This window comes from Lissotriton vulgaris, chromosome 7 (genome assembly GCF_964263255.1).
Source record: "Lissotriton vulgaris chromosome 7, aLisVul1.2, whole genome shotgun sequence".
NCBI classification, from domain to species: domain Eukaryota; kingdom Metazoa; phylum Chordata; class Amphibia; order Caudata; family Salamandridae; genus Lissotriton; species Lissotriton vulgaris.
Genome location: NC_141695.1, coordinates 327,586,116 through 327,608,681, shown reverse-complemented (window position 1 = coordinate 327,608,681; position 22,566 = coordinate 327,586,116). Strand labels below are relative to the sequence as shown.

General features: G+C 49.9%; 1 protein-coding gene across 1 annotated transcript in view; it reads left to right on the top strand.

The window, feature by feature from the left end:
• The first annotated feature begins 11,690 nt into the window (after window positions 1-11,690).
• Window positions 11,691-22,566, top strand: part of LOC147701491 (dual specificity protein phosphatase 8-like) — a 47,097-nt gene continuing 36,221 nt past the window's right edge. Inside the window, exon 1 of the mRNA XM_086930183.1 lies at window positions 11,691-11,827. The gene's annotated coding sequence lies outside the window, so the exon portion shown is untranslated. The remainder of the gene's footprint in view (window positions 11,828-22,566) is intronic.

Genomic DNA, 22,566 nt, shown 5'->3' with positions numbered 1-22,566 from the left:
AGAGAAAGTGCTGGATAGTGTGTAAGTGCCACTTACTATTCTAACTCCAGGAAAGTGCATGAGTAGGGAAAGTGCTGGATAGTGTGTAAGTATGACTTTCTATTCCCACTCCAGGTAAGTGCATATTCAGAGAAAGTGCTGGATAGTAAAAAGCTACCACTTACTATTCCAACTCCAGGAAAGTGCATGAGTAGGGAAAGTGCTGGATAGTGCATAAGTGTCACTTTCTATTCCCACTCCAGGTAAGTGCATACTCAGAGAAAGTGCTGGATAGTAAAAAGATATCACTTACTATTCCAACTCCAGGAAAGTGCATGAGTAGGGAAAGTGCTGGATAGTGCATAAGTGTCACTTTCTATTTCCACTCCAAGTAAGTGCATATTCAGAGAAAGTGCTGGATAGTAAAAAGGTATCACTTACTATTCCAACTCCAGGAAAGTACATGAGTAAGGAAAGTGCTAGATAGTGTAGAGGTACCAGTTAGTATTCAAACTGCAGATAATGACATATTCTAAGCAAGTGCAGGACATTTAAAAGATGTGACATATTTCCAAACATGCTTAAACGTAAATGTTTTTCGTTAAATGTGCTTAAAAGCAAAAAATAAAACATTTTAACAACATTGAACACCTTTTCCAATTGTTTTCTTTAGAACCAAACAGAAAGCACTTCAACGTCCAGAGCCCCTAAAAGACAGCAAATTACCAAACTATTTTCCTAACTTTTTGAAAACAACCTTCAAAACACCAAGGTAATTTTTATAAATATACATTTCTCATTTAAAGATTTCCTTAGATTTAAAAAGCACTATTAAAAGCATTATAAGTGGAGGATCATGCCAAAAAGTAACATTGGGTAAAATTATTTCATTTAAGTGCATGTTCAAAAAGTGTTGGATAGTGAAAAGTTAGCAGTTACTAATCTAACTCCAGGAAAGTGCATGAGTAGATAAAGTGCTGGATAGTGTATAAGTTGCACTTACTATTCCAACTCCTGTAAAGTGCATGAGTAGGGAAAGTGCTGGATAGTGTGTAAGTGTGACTTTCTATTCCCACTCCAGCTAGGTGCTTTTTCAGAGAAAGTGGTGGATAGTGTGTAAGTGCCACTTACTATTCTAACTCCAGGAAAGTGCATGAGTAGGGAAAGTGCTGGATAGTGTGTAAGTATGACTTTCTATTCCCACTCCAGGTAAGTGCATATTCAGAGAAAGTGCTGGATAGTAAAAAGCTACCACTTACTATTCCAACTCCAGGAAAGTGCATGAGTAGGGAAAGTGCTGGATAGTGCATAAGTGTGACTTTCTATTCCCACTCCAGGTAAGTGCATACTCAGAGAAAGTGCTGGATAGTAAAAAGATATCACTTACTATTCCAACTCCAGGAAAGTGCATGAGTAGGGAAAGTGCTGGATAGTGCATAAGTGTCACTTTCTATTCCCACTCCAAATAAGTGCATACTCAGAGAAAGTGCTGGATAGTAAAAAGATATCACTTACTATTCCAACTCCAGGAAAGTGCATGAGAAGGGAAATTGCTGGATAGGGGACTTTAATATCAATGGCGCTGATGGTTTAGGGCTGGGCTCATATGGTAAATACCAAGGCAGGAAGAGGCTAGTATGCCAGGCCCTACAGAGTTTAGTAGCAAATAATGCTTTATCAGATGTCTGGGGGAAAAAGTAGGCAGAGATAAAGGGTTTTACATACTATTGCGCTCCACATCAAACCTGTGTAAGGTTGGAATACTTCTTCGTTTCAAGTACAGTCCTATCGGACTCAAGGATGGAAAGACTGCCGCGGATCCTCAGCGATCATAATCCCCTAGTGCTTACAATAGCTAAGTCAACAAATATTAGGCAGCAAAGAGTGTGGACTTTTGAAAGAGGGCTACTACAAGAAGATAAATATGTGGTTCACATGAAAAAATGGATTAGGGAATTTTTCGAGACCAATAGAGATAGCACTGCTATAGGGGTAGTCTGGGATGGTTTTAAGGCGGGGGTCCGGGGGGAGACGCTGAGCTTTAACTCCTTTAAGCGAAAACAGGAGCAGATACGGAATATAGAACTAGCGGGGGCAGTACTTAAGGCTGAGGAGAAATTGGAGGAGTGTGTTATGAATGGAATCCCTTCAGATACTGCTATGATAGAACTCCTGAAAGCTAAAGGGGATGCAGAGGGAGATATTGCCAGAAAAGCTACGAAAATATTTACAAACAAAAGAGAAAGATGTCATGAATTTAGTGAGACAGTAGGTAGAACTCTGGCTATACGGACAAGGCAACAAGAAGCGTCGGGCATTGTGAGAGAGATCAGGGATACTGCAGGCAGGATTCACACAGATTCAGAGGAAATAAGGGAGGTCTTTAGAACTTTCTATGAGACTCTGTATGAAGAACCAATAAGGGGAGATGCCCGGGGACTCAGGGATTACTTACAGGAGATTCCAGTAGTTAAGTTCACGGATGAAGAGGCAGAAGGAATGGAAGAGGTTATGCAGGGAAAAGAAATCAAAAATGCTATCTTGAATCTCCCCTCAGGGAAAGCAGCGGGCCCTGACCAAATCCCAATAGAGTTTTATAAGGTGTTTTGGGACATCTAGAAGGCGATATAGTTAGGACAATGCAACAGGCACAGATAGGCGAATCTATTCCTGGATCATGGGGGGGGTGCGGAAATTGTGATAATTTTGAAAAAAGGGAAGCCCTCGGAAGAACCCGGGTCATATAGGTCCATCACCCTAATGAATACGGATACTAAGGTATTTTCTAAAGTGCTAGCAACAAGATATGCTAGGATAATAGATAAAGTCGTGAGTAAGAACCAGCATGGCTTCATACCTAGAAGGGGCACTACCCATCACACATGTAAGGTGATAACTCTATTTGATGCTACAGCAGTCTCAGGGGACCCGATGGCGGTCATGTTGTTAGACGCGGAAAAAGCATTTGATCGGGTCTCCTGGGACTATCTATGGTATGTAATGGAAAGATCAGGTGTTAAAAAACGATTCGTTAAAGCAATCCAGGCACTATATGTAGATCCAATGGCCTCTGTTCGGGTAAATGCGGGGTCCACAGGACAATTTCGGATAAGGAGAGGTACAAGGCAGGGATGCCCCTGCTCCCCACTGCTATCGCCATGTATATGGACCCACTGATTCGTAGAATAGAAATGAGTGAACTAATAACGCCATTACCTACACGTATTGGCCAGTGTAAAATACTAGCATACGCCGACGACGTTGCAGTGATTACACCGAGCCCAACGGAGGCTATAGCCCAAGTTGAAATTGAGGCCCTGAGATTTGGGGAGTTTTCGGGCTATAAACTCAACACTGCTAAGACACAGATAATCATAAATTGTCATACTATATGTACAGATAGCCGAGTGATTCATGCAGCAACATACTTAGGGGTGACTATCTCGGCCGACCTAGACAGCTTAGTGGAAAAGAATATAACACCTCTAATAAATAAAGTACGATAGGACTTGGATAGATTAGATAATCTGCATCTATCTATTGTGGGACAGACGAATGTAGTAAAGATGTTGGTTTTACCTAAGTTCCTATATTTTTTAGAGCAATACCCCTATTATTTGAGGCCAAGCTGTTTAAGAATATTGAATATTTGATCAATAGATTTATTTGGGCAAAGGGGAAAACTAGGAGGGCACTCAGGTTTATGACACTTCCACAGGAGAGGGGTGGGTGGGCATTGCCAGATCTAAAACTATACTATTGGGCAGCAGTTTTGCAATATATGGTAGGCTTGGTGGGGGGGGGCAGAGTCTGAAGAATGGAATGAGCTTGGTTCATTGGCAATATATGGCCTGGTACTGGGGCCAGAAGCTGAGAACATATTTCTGAAATATACAGAGCCTAGCTATTTTAAAAGGACACGGTTCAAGACGATTATTGCGGCTCATACAGTTTGGAAAGCTTTCGCCAAAAGGTTTGGGCTGGGCAGGTATAATTTCTATACTAGATTGAAAGGAAATCCAAATTTGCCAGAGGAGGTATTCGCTCACCCTATATTTGTAGAATGGGGAAGGAAAGGAGTTAGAAGGGTAGGAGATATGTTAGGACAACAAGGGGTCTACCAGTTTTCTGAACTGCAGGCAAAATATGCTCTAGACAATAGACAATTTTACAAATATTTACAAAAAAGGAGTTTTTTGTATAATAAAAAGGGAGGATCATCAGGATTCAGCAAAAACCCAATTATGGAAGTGATTAAAGCAGGGGAGGACTGTACAATAAAGAGATTTTACGCTGAATTGATAATCTCAAAGGAGGATGACACTGAAAAATGGGCAAAAAAATTGAAAAACAGCTTGGATATTAGTGAGGAAAGTTTTCACACATCTTTAGAGAAGGGATATACATTGCTGTGTTCGGCGCCTCTCCAGGCACAACACTACAAAACTATATACCATCTTTATCATACACCTGCAAAGATAGCTCAGTGGGGAGGCACAACAGGAACTAGCTGTTTTAGGTGCGGAAGCTTAGATGCAGATCTGTTACACGTGTCCGCAGCATGCCCTCACCTGCAACTGCTCGAAAAAGGCATTGAGGGCTTTGTAAACAGAGTATTAGGAACTGATATTCTCCTAACCCCCTCGATAATTCTTTTGGGAGTGAAGGAGGATGAGGGGCAGCTGCAGGGGGGGGCGGGGGGGGGAATTCCTGTTTGTAGCTATGTCAGTTATGAGACTCTGCATCGCATCTGCATGGCTGGATCCCTTGCCACCTTCATTTCATCACTGGTTGGCCAAATTATTAACAATATATAACTTGGAGACTGAGATTTATGCAAGGAAGGGGAAAAAGGGAAGAAAGCTTGGTAAACAAATTTGGGATCCGATTGCTCGATGGAAAGAAGGGAGTATGGACTGAAATGGTAGAATCACGTATGCTTATTGTGTACTGGACCATATAAGATGTGTCTTGCTGTTTTGCTTTGCTGTTTTTCTTTTTAACCCCATTTTTGAGATCTAATCTTTCATTTTTCTGTCTGTTGGGTAATCATTATTATAATTGGTACGATATACTAAAGTGAAGAGACTGTATGTACTAGAAAGATTCGAAGTATGTTGATTGATTTACATTTTTTCATTGTATTGTGGCTGATCTGTTAACGGAGAAGAAAAAGTGAAACAAATACTATATTTAGTTTTGATGTAACATATTGCCGTGCCCTGTACGTAAAAGTGGGACATTTTTTTTTTCAATAAAAAGATTTTTTTTTAAAAGCAACACGAGGAAAGATAAAGACTTCTGACAGGGCTTACCTATTGATGTACGATTCAAACGGACCGGAGGCGGGAGACTGGTTACGACGTCTTACGAAGGATTGAGAAACGCCATATTTTGAAATAAAGGGCCTTTTAAATCCAAGCTGATTGGAACAGCCCGCCTAAGAGGTCACATGGTATTGAAGATAGTAAAATTAGTCAAGGGACTCGATTCTCAATATCCACGGAAAACAAAAAAACCCGCCAAAAAGGTCCGCCTAAAAGGTCACAAGGTGTTACAGATAAGGAAATAGTCAGAGGACTGATTTCTTGCTCTTGATAAAGATAGAAAAGGGACACTATATTTCGGATACCATGCTTTAGCATTTCCGAAAGAAAACGGACCAAACTGTCACAGAAATGGTCAAAAGGACTCATTGCTTATTCTTGACAAAAATGAAAGAGGGAACTTGATATTTCGGACGCCATATTTAAACGTTTCCGAAATAATACAGACCGAACTTTCAAAAGGATAAAAGGCTGAATATTTATCACACAAATTTAATTAAAATAATGCAAAGTGCAACATGGCAACAGTTATTTGGGAAAATGAAATCCAAAACGGTTTCATCTCTAATTCTAATGGTTCGCCATAAAGTAATATTCTATATTAAACACTCACTAGCTGTTTTCTCATTTTATGGCTCACCATTATGTTAAATAGATCACAGGATCAACATATGGCATTCTCCCATGAAATGTCACTGTTTAATCCACGCTTGAAAGTATCAAAGACAAAAATCCAGTAGACTGCTCGTTTTTTCCTAATTAAGTTGCCTCCTTTGGTTTCAGGTGTGTGTATTTTCTCCAAAATACGCCACTTAAATTCTTCTGGACTATGGTTTTGTTCTAGAAAATGTTTTACCATTGGAGCCAAAAAAAATGTGGTTCTTATGGCAGAACGATGTTCCGATAGTCTAACTTGACTACTCCTGGAGGTTTCTCCTATTTATCCAAGTAGGCATTGGCACTGAATAAAATAAATGACATTGGAAGTTTTGCAGTTCCAGTAGTAGTATGGCCGTTATGAGTGAACTGTTCTCCAGCAATGATGGTATTACAGGGTTTGCATGAGGAACAAGGCATAGTGCCTTTAATAGGCAGAGTGGTAACAATTGACCTCTGCACAAAATTCTGTAGATTATGTGTATTTTCAAACCGGGAATGTACAATGCAATCTTTGATATTTTTATTGCGGTTTGGCTAATTTCTGGTCATTTGTACAATTACTATTCAGTATCTGCCAATCGGAGGTGATGATCTGTTTTTCTTTCTCATTAAGAGTGGAATGTTTCGTAATACAGACTACTTGTTTATTGTTTTTGGTAGGCGTATCTCTTAAAAGGCAGTCTCGATCGTAATATCGTGCCCTCTTATAAGAGTTCCTCACCAACCGGTGAGGGTAGCCTCTTTCAATGAATTTCGATCGCATAACTGCTGCTTGTTTATCGAAGTCTCCAAGGCGAGTGCAATTGCGCCTGACGGTGCACGGACAGGTACAAGGACTGCTATAAAGGGAGGTGTGCCTACAGTGTAGACAGGCGGATGTGTGTACACTGGCGGGTGCAGTGCGATAGAAAGAGGGATGTGTGCACACTGCAATGATGGAATTATGTGTACAACAGGGTGATGCAAATTTCTTGTATTCTTAGATCCCTGTGCACGCTGCACGGATAGAGATGGTGCACGCTGCTGCAGACAGAGATGGTGCACGTTGCTGCCGATATGTATGGTGCACGCTGCTGCATACAGACATGGTGCACGCGAAAGATGGTGCACGTTGCTGCAGACCGAGATGGTACACGTTCTGCACGGGCAGAGATGGTGCACGATGCGTGGACATAAATGATGCAACCTGCTTGGACAGAGAGGGTGCACGCTGTTGCAGAGAAATTGTGCACACTAAAGATGGTGCACGTCTCACGGACAGAGGTGGTGCATGCTGTTGCAGAGAGATGGTCCACATTAAAGATGGTGCAGGTTTCATGGAAAGAGATCGTGCACGCTAAAGATGGTGCATATTGCTGCGGACAGAGATGGTGCACACTGTTACGGGAAACCGGTACACAATAAAGATTGTGCACGTTTCAATGACAGAGATGGTGCACGCTGTTACGGGGAACTGGTGCCCTTTTCCCTGACAGAGAGGATGCACGCTGTTGTATACAGAGTTGGTGCACGCTAAAGATAGTGCACACTGCGCAGTCAGATATGGGGCGAGCTGTTGCGGAGAGATGAAGCACATTAAAGATGGTGCACGCTGCATGGACAGAGATATGCACTCTGCTGTGTACAGAGTTGGTGCATGCTAAAGATGGTGCACATTGCTGCTCCAGAGATGGTGGGTGCACGCTGTTGCAGAGAGCTTGTGCACACTAAAGATGATGCACGCTGCACAGACAGAGATGGTGCACGATGCATGGACATAGAAGGTGCACGCTCCTGTATACAGAGCTGGTGCACGCTAAAGACGGTGCACATTGCTGCGGACAGAGATGGTGCACGCTAAAGATGGTTCAAATTGCTGCGGACAGAGATGGTGCACGCTAAAGATGGTGCACGTTGCTGCGCCAGAGATGGTGGGTGCACGCTGTTGCAGAGAGCCTGTGCACACTAAAGATTATGCCCGCTGCACTGACAAAGATGGTGCACGATGCACTGGCATAGATGGTGCACGCTGTTGCAGAGAGCCGGTGCACACTAAAGATGATGCCCGCTGCACTGACAAAGATGGTGCACGCTACTGTATACAGAGTTTGTGCGCGCTAAAGATGGTAAACGCTGCATGGACAGAGATATGCACTCTGCTGTGTACAGAGTTGGTGCACGCTAAAGATGGTGCACACTGCTGCGCCAGAGATGGTGCACGCTGTTGCAGAGTGGCGGTGCACACTAAAGATGATGCACGTTGCAGTGACATAGATGGTGCACGATGCACTGACATAGATGGTGCACGCTACTGTATACAGAGTTTGTGCGCGCTAAAGATGGTGCACGCTGCTGCGCCAGAGATGGTGGGTGCACGCTGTTGCAGAGAGCCGGTGCACACAAAAGATGATGCCCGCTGCACTGACAAAGATGGTGCACGCTACTGTATGCAGAGTTGGTGCACGCTAAAGATGGTGCACGCTGCTGCGCCAGAGATGGTGGGTGCACGCTGTTGCAGAGAGCCGGTGCACACAAAAGATGATGCCCGCTGCACTGACAAAGATGGTGCACGCTACTGTATACAGAGTTTGTGCGCGCTAAAGATGGTGCACGCTGCTGCGCCAGAGATGGTGGGTGCACGCTGTTGCAGAGAGCCGGTGCACACTAAAGATGATGCCCGCTGCACTGACAAAGATGGTGCACGCTACTGTATGCAGAGTTGGTGCACGCTAAAGATGGTAAACGCTGCATGGACAGAGATATGCACTCTGCTGTGTACAGAGTTGGTGCACGCTAAAGATGGTGCACATTGCTGCGCCAGAGATGTGCACGCTGTTGCAGAGTGGCGGTGCACACTAAAGATGATGCACGTTGCAGTGACATAGATGGTGCACGATGCACTGACATAGATGGTGCACGCTACTGTATGTAGAGTTGGTGCACGCTAAAGATAGTGCACACTGCGCAGTCAGATATGGGGCGAGCTGTTGCGGAGAGATGAAGCACATTAAAGATGGTGCACGCTGCATGGACAGAGATATGCACTCTGCTGTGTACAGAGTTGGTGTATGCTAAAGATGGTGCACATTGCTGCTCCAGAGATGGTGGGTGCACGCTGTTGCAGAGAGCTTGTGCACACTAAAGATGATGCACGCTGCACAGACAGAGATGGTGCACGATGCATGGACATAGAAGGTGCACGCTACTGTATACAGAGCTGGTGCACGCTAAAGACGGTGCACATTGCTGCGGACAGAGATGGTGCACGCTAAAGATGGTTCAAATTGCTGCGGACAGAGATGGTGCACGCTAAAGATGGTGCACGTTGCTGCGCCAGAGATGGTGGGTGCACGCTGTTGCAGAGAGCCTGTGCACACTAAAGATTATGCCCGCTGCACTGACAAAGATGGTGCACGATGCACTGGCATAGATGGTGCACGCTGTTGCAGAGAGCCGGTGCACACTAAAGATGATGCCCGCTGCACTGACAAAGATGGTGCACGCTACTGTATACAGAGTTTGTGCGCGCTAAAGATGGTAAACGCTGCATGGACAGAGATATGCACTCTGCTGTGTACAGAGTTGGTGCACGCTAAAGATGGTGCACACTGCTGCGCCAGAGATGGTGCACGCTGTTGCAGAGTGGCGGTGCACACTAAAGATGATGCACGTTGCAGTGACATAGATGGTGCACGATGCACTGACATAGATGGTGCACGCTACTGTATACAGAGTTTGTGCGCGCTAAAGATGGTGCACGCTGCTGCGCCAGAGATGGTGGGTGCACGCTGTTGCAGAGAGCCGGTGCACACAAAAGATGATGCCCGCTGCACTGACAAAGATGGTGCACGCTACTGTATGCAGAGTTGGTGCACGCTAAAGATGGTGCACGCTGCTGCGCCAGAGATGGTGGGTGCACGCTGTTGCAGAGAGCCGGTGCACACTAAAGATGATGCCCGCTGCACTGACAAAGATGGTGCACGCTACTGTATGCAGAGTTGGTGCACGCTAAAGATGGTGCACGCTGCTGCGCCAGAGATGGTGGGTGCACGCTGTTGCAGAGAGCCGGTGCACACAAAAGATGATGCCCGCTGCACTGACAAAGATGGTGCACGCTACTGTATACAGAGTTTGTGCGCGCTAAAGATGGTGCACGCTGCTGCGCCAGAGATGGTGGGTGCACGCTGTTGCAGAGAGCCGGTGCACACTAAAGATGATGCCCGCTGCACTGACAAAGATGGTGCACGCTACTGTATGCAGAGTTGGTGCACGCTAAAGATGGTAAACGCTGCATGGACAGAGATATGCACTCTGCTGTGTACAGAGTTGGTGCACGCTAAAGATGGTGCACATTGCTGCGCCAGAGATGTGCACGCTGTTGCAGAGTGGCGGTGCACACTAAAGATGATGCACGTTGCAGTGACATAGATGGTGCACGATGCACTGACATAGATGGTGCACGCTACTGTATGTAGAGTTGGTGCACGCTAAAGATGGTGCACACTGCTCCGCCAGAGATGGTGCACGCTGTTGCAGAGAGCCTGTGCACACTAAAGATGGTGCACGCTGCAGACAAAGATGCCGGCTGCGAGGTGCAGGAACACGGCCGGCCACTGGCGCTTGTGTATTTGCGAATATCTCTATTGCCCTCTCGTGGCTCCACCCGGCTGTCCCGGGTATTAATAGATGGAGCTGAGACCCGCAGACACGACAGAGGCCCAGATACGGATGCCCCCCCCCCCAACACCCCCCATACGGTTTATTGTCTTGTGTTCTTACTGTCGCTCCTGCCCCGGCCTCAAGGGGTTAACGCCGTATATCGATGCAGAATGCACCAAGAGATTGTATTAATCAGACTGAGAGGTGACATCACAGCCCTGCGAGGGGGTTCCTGATTGGACGGAGATGACATCAACCTGAGATATTTATACTGCTGCCCCCCCCCACCCCCTCCACCCCGGAGAGGCCCCTCCCCCTCTGCTCTCAACGCACATTACCTCATCCTCCAGCTGGCTCCAGTCCCCATCACAGCACAGAGCCCGTCACCTGGGTCTCCGCTGCCCGCCAGTGCCCGCCGAGCAGCACTGTGCTACCTGCTTCACTGTGCCACCTGCCGGACTTGCACCGGTGGCACCGCCTCGAGTCGCGACTGCGCCCACGGTGCCACCTGCTCGTGTTGTGACTGCGCCCACCTTGCAACCTTCTTGAGTCACAGCTGTGCAACCTGCTTGCAGTCTCGACGGTGCCCCCTGTGCCTTCTGCTTGTTTGACTATGCACACTGCGCCACCTGCTCGAATCGCGACTGTACCCACCACGCAACCTGCACGAGTTGTGACTGTGCCCGCCATGCAAACTGCTTGAGTCACAACTGTCCCACCCGCTGAAGTCTCGACTGTGCCCCTGTGCCATCTGCTTGATTGACGACTACGGCTACTCTGCCACCCGCACCCACTGTGTAACCTGCACGAATTGCAATTGCGCCCCCTTTGCCACCTGCTCAAGTCGTGACTGAAACTGTGATCACAGTGCACCTGTTTACTGTCATTGCTTTGCCATCGTGCCGCCTGCTTGAGTTACGACTTAAGTCGCGATCGTGCCCACACCACAGCTCGATTGGTTCTCAAGTGTGCCTTTCCTCGGGACCGTGCCCCTCGGAGGGCTGTGGCCGCCGTGCCATCTGCAGGACAGCGGTTGTTTTGTTTCCTGGAGCCCTGAAGTGTCTTGGCACCTTCAGGGCTGTGGCTTCTGCGTCACTGTGGCCGTGCCATCTGGAGGGCTTTTCTCACTGTGCCAACTAATAGACTGTGCCCACCCTGCCACCTTCTGGACTGTGCCTACGGTGCAGTAGTGTAGCCTGCGCGGTCTCGCACACCACGCCGAGGTAGGTAAAGGGGCGTGGGGGCCTATGTTCGTGTGGGGATGGGGGGGGGGGGGGGGGGTCTGTACAGCTGGCATGATCTGATGCGATGCTTCGGTGGCGCGCGCCCGCCCGGGCGCTCTTTCCAGCTGCGCCCGGCAGCTCTTTGGGCTTCTATTGTTAATAATAAATCTTGTCCGAGGCCGTTGTGCTGCTGATTTTGTGCTTCATGTTTTGCGTCTCCCCTTACATTTTGTGTAGATGTTGTCGTCTAATTCAATGTATTCAGGCCGGTTCTACCGATAGCAATATACCGGCGCTGCCTAAAGATGGAAAATCAAAACAGGTGTAAAGGGGCCTCCTAGTAAATGACGTCACAATGGGCTTTATCGCCAAACAAAGGGGCATTCCAGAACCCTTGTTGCTAGGGACTGCTGATGACGCAAGAATGGGTAAGAGGACATGCTGTTTTCTTTTTCACGGGATGGTCCCTTTAAAAATATTATTTCGGGACCTTCGTGCCGCAGGGGCAGGACGAGAGGCAGGTGCAAGAAGCGGAGCGGTGCCCTCTGGGCACACCTGCCCTAGGGAGCTGGTTACCAACTGTGCCATGGGTGTTACATTAATGCATTGTTTACAGTGTGCCAAGGGTATCAACAGAGCGCCTCTGCAATGTTCTGCTAAGGGTTGGCCTGGCCACGTGGGCCTCCGGGAACCCCTATCTTCCTGTGCCAAGGCGAAGCGGTGCCTTCGGGGGTGGGTGGGCACTGGGCTCTTCAGCCCACCACCCCCGAGGGAGCGGCACACACATTTAATATATGCACCTACGTGGTGATCTGTTGATAGGTGGTGATGCTTCCGGGTACTTGCCAGGCCTGAGGTGTGGCAGTATTTCAAGAGTTTCTCTTCAGACAATTGCCGGTCACCTCATATATTTCGAACATTACGCTGTAAAACGAAGAGGGCCAAGCATGCCTAGCCCAGGTGGGTGCACCATCCCCGCGGCATGCCTTCTCCTCTCCTCCTGCACTGGCAGCGCAAGCCTGGCATCTTGCACTGCAGCTCTCGCCGCACTGCGTACCTCATACCTGGCTTATTAACGCACTGTCCTTGCAATGCGCACCTCACACCTTTCTTCCCTACCTTGCACGTTTGATGAAAAGTCACTAAGATAACGGAATCTGCCCAGGCCCCGGAGGTAGAGCTACAAGCGGGGTGAGGCAGCCAGGCTCGCGCTGCGTGACGCGGTTTGCGCATGCGGCAAAACCGCTCAGGTGAAGCCCAGCACCGCACCGTGCAGGGCTCGCTCAGGCGGATGCACCACCCCCGTCCGAGGCCTGCTGCTCGGAATGAGGGATAACGGGCAGGAATGGATTCAACGCACAATAGGATTTCCCCTCGTCCCTCTCTGATAGGTATACCTGGAGGATGAACGTCTGCACGGAAAACCGGCAATTCATGGCCACCACGGAATCTGGTGCCCGGTCCCACCTGGAGTGGGTGGAAATGCATTTTAAAACCCATTGGGGCAGATTTACAAGCCCCTTGTGACATCTTTAAGACCCGCTGTGTCACTTCTATATTTACGACGTGACGCATCTAGGGAGATGTGTCATGTTGTAAACCCCTGCACTACATTATACCTGCGTGAGGTGTAAGGTATGCAGGGTGGGCGTTTCATCGCAAGGAAGCCTTGTAAAAGTGACGTAGGGAAATCCACAAGATTTCACGGAGTCACTTTTACGACGCCACTGCGTCAAAACATTGCACCCGCTTGAAACAGGTGTAAGGAGTGATGCAGCATGTTAGGAATAGGCAATCCTAACTATTGCTGCAGTTGTGTCGTGCTTGCGGCACGACTCCAGCAATGTGCTGCCCTTACGCCGACAAGATGAGTAACGCATGTGTCTATCCTTGCACCACGATGCGCTGCATTGTAAATGTGGCGCATCAATGGTGGCGCAAGGCTATTTTTCCGTCACGCCGAAAAACTGGTGCATTTCGGCTAATAAAGCAAAACGAAAGGGGATGATGGCCGGAGTGTTGAACATTGCAAGCTCTCGCCCCCAGTCAACTGATCTGGGTTTAAACCATCATCATTCTTTAGCTCACTCCGCCCCCCAAGTTCAGACATGGCCATATGCAAATCAGTCTGACCCTTTGTCTCATGGGAACAGTCCAGCCCAAAATGCCAAGACAAGTCTTCACTGGACCAGAAACAAGCATCCTGGGACCGGTTTCAGGCTAATCAGCCGTCATCAGCCAGTCTAGCTTGAATCCAGTTGCAAAGTGAGCAAGGGACCCACGCCTGGGCATACCCGGCCAACTTAGGGCAAACAAAGCAAAACCAAAGGGGATGATGGACATAATGTTGAACATTGCAAGCACTCACCCCCAGTCAACTGATCTGGGTTTAATTCATCATCATTCTTTAGCTCACACCGCCACCCCAGTTCAGACATGGCCATATGGAAATCAGTCTGACCCTGAGCCTCATGGGAACAGTCCAGCCCGAACTGCCAAGCCATGTCTTCCCTGGACCTGAAACAATCATCCTGGACTGTTCCCATGAGGCACAGGGTCAGACTGATTTGCATATGGCCATGTGGGTGAGTGCTTGCATTGTTCAACACTTCGACCATCATCCCCTTTGGTTTTTCTTTGTTCGCCCGAAGTTGGCAGTGTATGCCCAGACGTGGGTCCCTTGCTCACTTTGGCACCGGATTCAAGCTAGCCTGACTGATGACGGCTGATTAGCCAGAAACCGGTCCCAGGATGCTTGTCTCTAAAGTCTGCCACTCGGTGTTTGTACTTGCATGTCCTTGAGCACCCCCTGTGGCACCTCTGTCAGATACATTCACATCCCTTGGAACATCCATCCTTGGACACCCACTGACATCTTACAAATACATTACGTAGCAGTAATGTAGATTCATGTGTAACTAATCCAGGTGGTTCCAGCACTGTGAATGATGCCTTAATTTACTCAAGCATAGGTCACTCATGACTTGCTTCCTGAGTAAGAATCGCTGGATTGAGCCAAGAGGTTTAAGAATTGGTTCTGATTGGGAGCTCCTGAAATAAGGAAACACTTGAAGGCCTGATACAGAGCTCAGGAAGAGGACTCTCCTGTGACAGCATGTCAAATGTGGCACAACAAAAAATGGTAACTCTTGTAGATGTTACGCTACAAGAATTTGTGTAGCACCACATTCCCCATTACTTGTCCTCTAGGCGCTTAGTGCAGACATCTGCCTGCGGTTGGCCTTTATCCAGCTGAGGTTCTCTACTGATAGATGCACAACTGACAGGCACTTGTGCCACACGAGAAGCCACGCCTCCCTGACACTGCAGTCAGTTGCTGGATTCGGCAGGAGGTAACACATGCATGCGCCGTAATTGGTCACGTGACCTTCGTATTCCACCCCCATCCCATGAACAGATAGAAGCCGGGGGCTAGAAGCAGCTCTGCTGGAAGGTGGGAGCTGCAGGGACGGGTGCAGGCGCAACAGGAGGGCGTGCACATTACAAATCATTCTCAACCCCAACACTACCACCCTGCCACCGCATGTGGGGGGGGGGTCACACCTCACACAGCGAGGGTACAACTCACACCATCATCTGCACCACACGCCTGGCAGGGCATACATGTCTGGCTACCACAGGGCATTGGGATGGGTCCAGGAGACAGGAAAGATGTCTGCTTTTAGGGTTAGATGGATTGAATGCTTCTTAATCCATGCAGCCCTAAAAGCAGCCATACTGGATCTGGGCACAGAATCCAATTCACGACAGCATTTTTTGTCAATGACCTGATATGCGTATGCAAACCGTTTATCTAAGTCGATCTGGCAGAAATAGATCAATTTACTCTTGCCTATAGTTACTCCCCGGGTGCATAATATTATGCAGGAATAAATCTCATACATGGGGAATGGGGGGTGGGGAGGAGTGGATGCATCATGGAGTGGTTTGCCGTTTACTTTTGTAAGTGAACATCAACACCTTCGTTTATGAGACATGAGAAATGCATTTCCATAGATTAGTAGCTTTTCCCCGAGGGAAATAGGTGGGACCCAATTCTCCCTGCTTGTCCCTGTGATGAGGAACCAATACAGACTAATTTACACACAATATTGTTTTGTAAATTCCATCATCCACACCGGAAAATCTGGCTACTACCACTATAAAGGCGATGGGGACTTAGACAATGTCGTCCTGCAATGCTACGTCTCCAACTGCTAGAATCTGAACCTGTTTGCTATCATGTCCTTAATTTTCTAAAATGTGTTATGAAGCATAGGAAAAACCTGTAAAATTCATGCTGGATTTAGTCCCAGACGACGCAATGAAATAACTTGATTCTTTGTTTTAAACATATTCATTTGTCTTTGTCTGAATTTTATCCTGTAACATGATCTCTCTTTTAATATGAAATTGTATTATCAAATGTTGCTTTTATGGTTTTCCAATGTGTAAAGCCGAATAAAGAAATTATTATTATTACTCCCCGGGTGCGTAATATTATGCAGGAATAAATCTCATACATGGGGAATGGGGGGTGGGGAGGAGTGGATGCATCATGGTGTGGTTTGCCTTTTACTTTTGTAAGTGAACATCAACACCTTTGTTTACGAGACATGAGAAATGCATTTCCAATTTCTTTTACCCTTGAATGAACAAAGGGTTACAATAACAAGCAATGGAGTAAATCTCTTTCCATGATGGAAAGAGAAAGAATATCCCCAAAGTTCTTGGGGGGGTATGGAAATGGTTTCTTCTTGGGGAAATGCTTTCCCAGCAGAGAAAAAAAAAAGAAAAAATGTGCAATTGCACATCAGCGCCGTCTGTCCCTAATGAAGACATGTACCGGGCGCACAAATCTCGCTCTGACAATGGCACCTCAAAGAAAGCCACGTGACCTCCTAAGGAGCATGTCTGGAACCTGCAGCTGGTGATGTTTACTATCGGGAGTGGTACAAAGGGTTCTGTGGTCCCTGACGCAAGAAGGGCGATGGAGCCCCCATTCTCTTGATTTGTAGTAAAAATACAGTTAATAATTGGGGTGTAGCGGACCCCTCACGTCACCAGGCCCCATCGCCACTGTCCTGGCTTGAGCCTTTCAAAAAAATGGAGAAGTATGTTGAAGAAGGAGAGTAAATCTTCAAACGTTCTCAACCCTATCGAGTTATCCGAGGCCATTCCTAGCTACCTGTGCAGACCACGTACCTTTCTTTGCATTATGGGACTTGTGGTTTGTTTTCCTCGTTATAAAATCATGTCTGCAAGTCTCAGAATTCAAAGAAAGGTACTGGGCTGGAGCATCTAGTCACACATGGACCTGGGAAACTTGGCAACAATAGCTACTGTTACTGTTCCCCTCCGTCCAGAAGCACGTCATTGATTTGCGGCTGCAGATATATAAGGCTTCTAGGCACTGTGGCAGTCCCTGGATTATTAAAACATTGACAAGACTAGCCTCGAGAACGAATGGAGTTTAGCCAAACTTTGTGGAAAAAAGCATGATAAAAGTGTTCAATCATTTGGTCCAAATTGTTTGTAGTCCCATGCACGCCGTACAGTGACAATGCGCAAAAATCTCACAGTGCAACTGCATAATATACAGTGACTCGTGCAGTCACAGCGCCACCTTTCACTACTCCTATTCCCCTGTGCACCTTGTTCGCGTTCCCCTCTTGTCCTTCACACCCATCGCCGAACCATCTCTCGCCATCGCAGCATCACGGACTGAGAGCCCACTTCGGTCCTTCCGGAGAAGGTGTGGGCGCCGTGCACTGACACCACTGCCAGCCCCCCACCCCCACCCCATGCCGGCCGCGGCTGACTGCACCGCCCTGGTATCCGCAGCAGCTGGGCCGGGAGCGGCCGGATCCGGAGGAGGGGAAACCCCAGCACCTGCTGCCGTCCTTCCCGACCGGGGTCTCACCCCTACTGCATTCGGGGCCCCGCCCCCTGCGCCGTCTCCCCGTTTCACTGGGTCTGCTCCAATCTAGCCTCGCAGTGCCGTCCCCTCGGTCTGTGTATGTGGGTGCTGTCTCGCAAACACTGGCCGGCGGCAAGAGGTGGATGGACGGGCGCCGGCTCGACCCCACTCGCCCTCCATCTGGCCATAGCCTTTATTTAGCAGGTGCAGCGCCACGGCTGAAGTCACTCAGCGCTAGGCGCACACACACGAGGATGTTGACAGCACACAGTGCTAGGCGCTAACACGAGACGAGACTGAGATTACGCAGTGGCACGCATATTCAAGGCTGGCATCACCAGTGCTAGGCGCGCACATAAGAGGCTGGCATCACAAGTGCAAGGCGTGCACATACGACGCTGGCATCACAAGTGCTAGGCGCGCACATACGAGGCTGACATCACAAGTGCTAGGCGCGCACATACGAGGCTGGCATCACAAGTGCTAGACCCGCTTATACGACGCTGGCATCACAAGTGCTAGGCCCGCACATACGAGGCTGGCATCACAAGTGCTAGACCCGCTTATACGACGCTGGCATCACAAGTGCTAGGCGCGCACATACGAGGCTGGCATCACAAGTGCTAGACCCGCTTATACAACGCTGGCATCACAAGTGCTAGGCGCGCACATACGAGGCTGGCATCACAAGTGCTAGGCGCGCACATACAAGGCTCGCATCACAAGTGCTAGGCGCGCACATACGACGCTGGCATCACAAGTGCTAGGCGCGCACATACGACGCTGGCATCACAAGTGCTAGGCGCGCACATACCACGCTGGCATCACAAGTGCTAGGCGCGCACATAAGAGGCTGGCATCACAAGTGCTAGGCCCGCACATACGAGGCTGGCATCACAAGTGCTAGGCGCGCACATACGAGGCTGGCATCACAAGTGCTAGGCCCGCACATACGAGGCTGGCATCACAAGTGTTAGGCGCGCACATACGACGCTGGCATCACAAGTGCAAGGCGCGCACATACGAGGCTGGCATCACAAGTGCAAGGCGCGCACATACGAGGCTGGCATCACAAGTGCTAGGCGCGCACATACGACGCTGGCATCACAAGTGCAAGGCGCGCACATACGAGGCTGGCATCACAAGTGCAAGGCGAGCACATACGAGGCTTGCTGCAACACAAGTGCCTGGCCCGCACATACAAGGCTCGCATCACAAGTGCTAGGCGCGCACATACGAGGCTGGCATCACAAGTGCTAGGCGCGCATATACGACGCTGGCATCACAAGTGCTAGGCGCGCACATACGACGCTGGCATCACAAGTGCTAGGCGCGCACATACGAGGCTGGCATCACAAGTGCTAGACCCGCTTATACGACGCTGGCATCACAAGTGCTAGGCGTGCACATACAAGGCTCGCATCACAAGTGCTAGACCCGCTTATACGACGCTGGCATCACAAGTGCTAGGCGCGCACATACGAGGCTGGCATCACAAGTGCAAGGCGTGCACATACGACGCTGGCATCACAAGTGCTAGGCGCGCACACACGAGGCTAGCATCACAAGTGCTAGGCGCGCACATACCTCGCTGGCATCACAAGTGCTAGGCGCGCACATACGAGGCTGGCATCACAAGTGCTAGACCCGCACATACGAGGCTGACATCACAAGTGCTAGGCGCGCACATACGAGGCTGGCATCACAAGTGCTAGACCCGCTTATACGACGCTGGCATCACAAGTGCTAGGCGCGCACATACAAGGCTCGCATCACAAGTGCTAGGCGCGCACATACGACGCTGGCATCACCAGTGCTAGGCACGCACATAAGAGGCTGGCATCACAAGTGCAAGGCGTGCACATACGACGCTGGCATCACAAGTGCTAGGCGCACACACACGAGGCTAGCATCACAAGTGCTAGGCGCGCACATACCTCGCTGGCATCACAAGTGCAAGGCGAGCACATACGAGGCTGGCATCACAAGTGCTAGACCCGCTTATACGACGCTGGCATCACAAGTGTTAGGCGCGCACATACCACGCTGGCATCACAAGTGCTAGGCCCGCACATACGAGGCTGGCATCACAAGTGTTAGGCGCGCACATACGACGCTGGCATCACAAGTGCAAGGCGCGCACATACGAGGCTGGCATCACAAGTGCTAGGCGCGCACATACGACGCTGGCATCACAAGTGCAAGGCGCGCACATACGAGGCTCGCATCACAAGTGCAAGGCGAGCACATACGAGGCTTGCTGCAACACAAGTGCTAGGCCCGCACATACAAGGCTCGCATCACAAGTGCTAGGCGCGCACATACGACGCTGGCATCACAAGTGCTAGGCGCGCACATACGACGCTGGCATCACAAGTGCTAGGCGCGCACATATACGACGCTGGCATCACAAGTGCTAGGCCCGCACATACGACGCTGGCATCACAAGTGTTAGGCGCGCACATACGACGCTGGCATCACAAGTGCAAGGCGCGCACATACGAGGCTGGCAACACAAGTGCTAGGCCCGCACATACAAGGCTCGCATCACAAGTGCTAGGCGCGCACATACGACGCTGGCATCACAAGTGCTAGGCGCGCACATACGACGCTGGCATCACAAGTGCTAGGCGCGCACATACAAGGCTCGCATCACAAGTGCTAGGCGCGCACATACGACGCTGGCATCACAAGTGCTAGATGCGCACATATGACGCTGGCATCACAAGTGCTAGGCGCGCACATACAAGGCTCGCATCACAAGTGCTAGGCGCGCACATACGACGCTGGCATCACAAGTGCTAGGCGCGCACATACGACGCTGGCATCACAAGTGCTAGGCGCGCACATACGACGCTGGCATCACAAGTGCTAGGCGCGCACATACAAGGTTCGCATCACAAGTGCTAGGCGCGCACATACGACGCTGGCATCACAAGTGCTAGGTGCACACATACGACGCTGGCATCACAAGTGCTAGGCGCGCACATACAAGCTCGCATCACAAGTGCTAGGCGCGCACATACGACGCTGGCATCACAAGTGCTAGGCGCGCACATACGACGCTGGCATCACAAGTGCAAGGCGCGCACATACGAGGCTGGCATCACAAGTGCAAGGCGAGCACATACGAGGCTTGCTGCAACACAAGTGCTAGGCCCGCACATACAAGGCTCGCATCACAAGTGCTAGGCGCGCACATACGACGCTGGCATCACAAGTGCTAGGCGCGCACATACGACGCTGGCATCACAAGTGCTAGGCGCGCACATACGACGCTGGCATCACAAGTGCTAGGCGCGCACATAAGAGGCTAGCATCACAAGTGCTAGACCCGCTTATACGACGCTGGCATCACAAGTGCTAGGCGCGCACATACGAGGCTGACATCACAAGTGCTAGGCGCGCACATACGAGGCTGGCATCACAAGTGCTAGACCCGCTTATACGACGCTGGCATCACAAGTGCTAGGCCCGCACATACGAGGCTGACATCACAAGTGCTAGGCGCGCACATACGAGGCTGGCATCACAAGTGCTAGACCCGCTTATACGACGCTGGCATCACAAGTGCTAGGCGCGCACATACGAGGCTGGCATCACAAGTGCTAGGCGCGCACATACGAGGCTGGCATCACAAGTGCTAGGCGCGCACATACAAGGCTGGCATCACAAGTGCTAGGCGCGCACATACGACGCTGGTATCACAAGTGCTAGGCGCGCACATACGACGCTGGCATCACAAGTGCTAGGCGCGCACATACAAGGCTCGCATCACAAGTGCTAGGCGCGCACATACGACGCTGGCATCACAAGTGCTAGGCGCGCACATACGACGCTGGCATCACAAGTGCTAGGCGCGCACATACCACGCTGGCATCACAAGTGCTAGGCGCGCACATAAGAGGCTGGCATCACAAGTGCTAGACCCGCTTATACGACGCTGGCATCACAAGTGCTAGGCCCGCACATACGAGGCTGACATCACAAGTGCTAGGCGCGCACATACGAGGCTGGCATCACAAGTGCTAGGCCCGCACATACGAGGCTGGCATCACAAGTGTTAGGCGCGCACATACGACGCTGGCATCACAAGTGCAAGGCGCGCACATACGAGGCTGGCATCACAAGTGCAAGGCGCGCACATACGAGGCTTGCATCACAAGTGCTAGGCGCGCACATACGACGCTGGCATCACAAGTGCAAGGCGCGCACATACGAGGCTGGCATCACAAGTGCAAGGCGAGCACATACGAGGCTTGCTGCAACACAAGTGCTAGGCCCGCACATACGAGGCTCGCATCACAAGTGCTAGGCGCGCACATACGACGCTGGCATCACAAGTGCTAGGCGCGCACATACGACGCTGGCATCACAAGTGCTAGGCGCGCACATACGACGCTGGCATCACAAGTGCTAGGCGCGCACATAAGAGGCTAGCATCACAAGTGCTAGACCCGCTTATACGACGCTGGCATCACAAGTGCTAGGCCCGCACATACGAGGCTGACATCACAAGTGCTAGGCGCGCACATACGAGGCTGGCATCACAAGTGCTAGACCCGCTTATACGACGCTGGCATCACAAGTGCTAGGCGCGCACATACAAGGCTCGCATCACAAGTGCTAGGCGCGCACATACGACGCTGGCATCACAAGTGCTAGGCGCGCACATACGACGCTGGCATCACAAGTGCTAGGCGCACACATACAAGGCTCGCATCACAAGTGCTAGGCGCGCACATACGACGCTGGCATCACAAGTGCTAGGCGCGCACATACGACGCTGGCATCACAAGTGCTAGGCGCGCACATACCA